We start from the raw sequence: 6,174 nt of genomic DNA on the forward strand, positions 1-6,174 counted from the left end.
GAAAAATATAGAATATAGAAACCAGTTGTAAGCTTGTGATTTGTAGGATCTCTAGCCCAATCAGCATTAGAATAAGCACAAAGTTCTAAAGTAGATGTAAAAGAGAGTAATATACTCTGATACAATATCCCTTTGATATAACGTAAGATATGGAGAACATCAGCCCAATCGATTATAGTGGGAGAGGAGACAGTGACTCACTGTAATGACTCCAAAAATGTATATATGATTAAAGCAAAATAATAATAAAATAATAAAAAAGGTTATTTGATATGAAGGTGCTTTCTGTTAGGATCCTTAATTTTATGTTTAATGCTTAAGAAAGATCTTATCTTAGCAAGTGCTCAGAAACCATTGCGACTCAGTCGCTCCCTAGAAGTCGGCCTGGTTAAAATGAAATTTCATAAGATAAATAGGGTAAACACTGTTTGCACACGTAAATAAGTATATATACATAAAATAATATTTTGACTGACATAATAATAATAATAATAATATAGGTATCCTATGTGGGGCTTATAAGATCATGTGGGGCCCACATGAGTGCTGAAATTGTGTGGGGTCTACATGAGTCTCGAAGCCGTATAAGACCCATAAAATCATGTGAGGACTATTAGAGTTACGAAAAGTTCACTTGGGTCTCAAAGTTGTATGGGGTCCACAAGACCATGTGGGGGCCCACATGAGTTTTCAAAATTTGAACTTAATTTTTTTTTCATAAAAAAAACTAAAAATAGAGCTTAAAAATAATAACAATGATAACAATAATAAATAATAATGATGATTTCAAAAAAAAATTAATTAATTAATTAATTAAGTAAATTAATTATAAATTAATTAAATGGGAGTGTCGGCAAGCACTCTCATTTTCCCCACATGTACCCCCATCCCCATCTTATACCTCTAATCTCAAGCCCATCCCATGTCCATTCCATACTCATTCCTTACCCATTCCTTTATTTTAAATGAAATTATAATTTCACTCATCTCCCCACACTTTTACAAATTTCATTTTCTTCTCCAAAATTTTCCTATAAATATGAAACTCTCAACCTTCATTTTTCACAAAAAGTTTCCAAAGGAAGAGAAAGATTAGTGAATGAAAGAATTGGTGGTGGAGGGAGAATTTTTATTATAATTAAAATTCTCACTTACCCACTCTTTCCGATCTCATTTTTAGAGATATTCGTTGTGACCGTATCACAAAGTTAAGTAAGAGATAAGTAAATTTGATTATGTTAGATTTTTATTAAAATTTATACCCGAATTTATTTGTAAGTAAATTTTATTATGTTAGTTATTTTTCATAAAATTTACCTAAATTTATTTTTATGTATATTTAATTATACCAGTTTTATCTTTAATATATTTGCTTTTATTTTTTAATTAAGAAATGTTCTAAACCCCTCGGGTATTTTACAGCATTACTTTCTATTCAAAAAAATATTTTTAACACAAAAATTGTGTGGCATGATTTCAATTTTTACGTTACATATTTCACCAAAATATAAGTAAAAATCACATGAATTTATTCCTACGTTACATATTTCATGAAAATATAAGAAAAAAAAATTTTTTCATGATATTATATAATAAGATATTTTTAAAACCCCTTATGACTCAGACAATACAGAAATTACGAATGCTTAGTACCGTAACTTAAAGGTTAAATGGATTAAAGTTCACCCACACTATTTATAGAGTGGTTTTATACGGTAGTGAATTTCTCCTGAGTGCACACTTGGGTCGGATCAGGGTTTAATAGGGAAAATCTCAATAATGATGTACGTTGATTTAGTTTGGTCAGCTTGCCAGTTAAGTCCAGTCTTCGACCACACAACCCAATCATGGGAGTAAACATGACTTACGATTAATAGGCCTAAGGATGATTTTTACAGTACGTGTATATACATATTTAATTACGTGTACAAAGTTATTGATGAATTAAAGGAAAAGAATATATTTATGTGAATATGGGTATTTTTGTGCCTAAATGATAATTTAATAAGGAAAAGTATATACACACGCATGATTGAGTATTATGGTTATAGTTTTGAAAGATAAAAAAGTTCAGTTTAACAGTTATAGTATATGAATATAAAATTTTACTGCTATAGATGGTAGTAAAAGTTTTATACAGAAAATTTTAAATTTACATTTATTTAAAAGCATTTTTAAAGTTATAGTATTAAATATTACTCTACAAAATTATAATATTATAAAAACTCATTTTGGCCACACACTAATAATAATTTTATTTATTTACTGAGCGTCATCTCACCTCAATCATTATTTTACATTTCAGATAATTTTGAAAAGTGTACTAGAAATCTGGCGTATCAAGTGCATGAGCAGGAGTAGAAAGTGTGATAACCCCAAAAAAGGTTATACAAGATTAGTGGGGTGATTCTCAAAAAATAATAATAATAATAATTAATTAATTAATTAATTAATCGAATTTAAAAAAAAAACAAAATAATAATAATTCAAATTTATTTTTATTTTTATTAATAAAGTATATTATTATTATTATTATTATAGATAACCATTCACCTGAAGCAAGAAGTTTCAGGTGAATTCCTTCTCTGTGCCAGAGCCCCCCCCCCCCTCAGGTTCTCTGAACTCTCTCTCTCTCTCTCTCCTCAGTTACATGGCGGATTCTCATCCGATCGAGAAATAGAAGATAGCGTTGAGCTACATTCTCCATTGCCGTCATTTCTACCGGAGCGGATCGGTGGTAGGAGCGGCGTAGACGTATCTCCTGGGGTAAGCCAATTTCTCCTTTTTCTTTAATTTCTTACAAATTATAAGCCTGATTGACAAACGGATGCCACCACGAGAATCTAGAGATGATTCTCTACAAATCTAGCAGGATGGAATTCTCGTGGGGTCGTCGTGGGCAAAACCCCAAAGTTGGGGCATGGGGGTTATTAAAGGGCTTATTTTTAATTAATTAGAATTAATTTAGAAATGCTAAAATATTGAGCATCTGGAGTTGAAATAGAATTTTTGGAATTTATGACTCGGGTGAGCACCGCGGGTGTAATTTTGGGACCCGCAGGTAAAATTCAGAAAATTTAGTAGGTGTGTTAAATATTAGTTTAAACGTTAATTTGACGTATAGGGAGCCTAGGGAAGGTTAGATGGGTATTATTTTGAGAAAATATGTTAATTAATTTGGAAAAAATACAAATTACAGGATTTGAATTTCGGGTGCCAAGGGGGTAGGATTTGGGTCCTAACGAGACTCTCAGTAAGCCAGGTAAGGGGAATAAATTATAACAGTATTTTTAGAATTATTGTGTGAATTAATATGTGAAAATGAGCATATGATATTTTGCCTGAAAGTTATTATAATATAAATATTAGATAAATTGTGTGGCATTTGAGTAATATTAAATTGTGATGATTTGTAATGTGAAATTAACATATTATGAATATTGGATGAAAATTGTGTGGCGCATGACATGTGTTGAAAAATGTGAAATATAACAATGTGTATTTTCTGAGAAAATATTGAAACGAGAATGATTGATGTGGTTAGTGGAAAATAATGAAATGTGATATTTATATGTGAGTAGAAATTATTTGCATGAAAAATGAGATTGTCCAAATTACTGAATTGAGATATACTAAAATATGATTTATGATATGCCAATACCGCACAATAATTGCGGGTGGGTGGTATTCCTTTCCTACTGATGTCGTTGGGGAGGTATGCTTAGTATGGAGATTGTGTGTGTGTGAAGTTCCTACTGATGTCGTTGGGGAGGTATGCTCAATAGGGAGATTGTGTGTATGAAGTTCCTACTGATGCCGTTGGGGAGGTATGCTCAGTATGGAGATTGTGTGTGTGTGAAGTTCCTACTGATGCTGTTGGGGAGGTATGCTCAGTAAGGAGATTGTGTGTATGAAGTTCCTACTGATGTCGTTGGAGAGGTATGTTCAGTATGGAAATTGTGTTGTGAAGTTCCTACTAATGCCGTTGGGGACGTATGCTCAGTATGGAAATTGTGTTGTGAAGTTCCTACTGATGTCGTTGGGGAGGTATGCTCAGTATGGAAATTGTGTTGTGAAGTTCTTACTGATGTTGTTGGGGAGGTATGCTCAGTATGGAAATTGTGTTGTGAAATTCCTACTGATGCAAATGGGGAGGTATGCTCAAAATGGAAATTGTGTTGTGAAGTTCTTATTGATGCCGTTGGGGAGGTATGCTCAATATGGAAATTGTGTTGTGAGGTTCCTACTGATGCCGTTGGGAAGGTATGCTCAGTATGGAAATTGTATTGTGAGGTTCCTAATTGTGTTGTGAGGTTCCTACTAATCTCGTTGGGGAGGTATGCTCAGTATGGAAATCATGAATGTGTTGAGAATTATAATTATGTGATCTATTGTATTATGTAAAGTACATAAATGTGAATTTATGTATACATAGATATGTAATGAGTTAGAATGGAAAATAATAATGAGAAATGAAAGAGTGTGTGTTTTATAAAATAAATAATGGAGACGAAGTGAAACTCTCCGCCTGAGGGCTTACTGAGTAAGGTGAGTGCCCTAATAGGTATCAGATGTGGCCATACCTGACTGCATGATGTGTTAAGGCAGAGGGAAGCTACCTATATGGGTGGGTAATCTTCCTTATTCTCAGGAATTTCGCGGTAAATATGTGTTGGAATGATTGATTTTGAGAAATGATTTTAAAACTTATAAAAGCTTATGTTGTATATTTATATGACTATGAGAATATATTTTGCAGTGTATTTTCTCAGATAAAATGTTATTTTGAAAAGTAAAACATGTCATAACTGAATTCATATGGCCACACACTGTAAATAATTTATTCCTTCTTACTAAGATGTGTCTCACCCAATTTATCTAAATTTTTCAGGGAACAGAGACCGACCGGGTGATAGAGCTCCATGATGGTAGGGAGCTGGAACCCTGATATACAAGGTGAGTTTGGACTAGGGGGGTGTGATTCCCTAGGGTTGTATCATTTTTGGGTATGAGATAGTATTGTGTAAATATGTATGTTAGTACTCTGGATATTGTATTCTGGATGATATGAATATACTGTCTTCCGCTGTTAGGTTTTATAAATAAAATAACTTTTTACCCGGTACCCAGTGCGGATCGGGTCGTATGAATGATAGTAGGATTGTTGATGTGGCTAATTTATGGATGTTGTTGATGACGTGTAATTTATTTATTGTTGTTTATGAAAAAAAAATTGTACGAAAATTAGGGCGTCACAGTTTGGTATCAAAGCCTAGGTTGCTAGGTTCTGTAGACTTTAGTAGACAGCGGAGTACAATACCAGAGTATAGGAGTGGATTTTGAGGAAAATAGGTGATGGGTAGATTGAAATGTGAGTTAGTGATTGTTAGAGGATGAAGTGAGAGTTTAGGGTTCTATCTTGCAGCCTAGAGGCAGGAGTACCGGGGTTGTTTATGTGTTTTTCCTAAGTTGACGATTTCAGAAAAAACCATGGATACTATCGCTAGGTCTTGTTTCTGAGTGGTAGGGATGATCCTAAATGGGGATTAAGGATGTGGATAGAAGAGTAATTTATGAGTTATAGCGGTGTATGGGTTGTGTGATAGTAATTGTATGCTGAGATTAGTTGCTCCCTTTGCAGGATGGATCCGGGGAACAGTAACACGAATGCGGGAGGTGATGGAGTAGGACCTTCCAGTATGGGTGGTGGAGACCCTGACGCGGTGTTGCGTAGCGTCACCCTATAAATGATGGCTGAGATGGCTAGGAGTTCGGGGGAGCGGAGTTGTACGATCGAGCAGTTCACGCATATGCAACCCCCCGTCTTTTGCTGGAGGAGCAGACCCACTGGTAGCAGGGAACTGGGTTCAGGACATAGAGGACATACTGACAGTCCTCTTATGTACAGATGAGCAGAGGGTGTTATTTGTCATATTTAAATTGACTGGGGAAGCAAAGCGCTAGTGAAGGTCAGTGAGAGTACTGAAGGAGCAGAGGTTGGACCCTATAGCGATGATATGGGGTCGCTTTAGGGAGACTTTCTTCGAGCGGTACTTTCCCGCTACGGTTAGGAGTGCGAAGGCGTCAGAGTTTCTATATCTGACACAAGGGTCTATGACGGTGCAGCAGTACACAACGAGGTTTGTTGAGTTGTCCCGGTGATGAGGAGAGGAA

Source organism: Malania oleifera, chromosome 4, assembly GCF_029873635.1.
Source record: "Malania oleifera isolate guangnan ecotype guangnan chromosome 4, ASM2987363v1, whole genome shotgun sequence".
NCBI classification, from domain to species: domain Eukaryota; kingdom Viridiplantae; phylum Streptophyta; class Magnoliopsida; order Santalales; family Ximeniaceae; genus Malania; species Malania oleifera.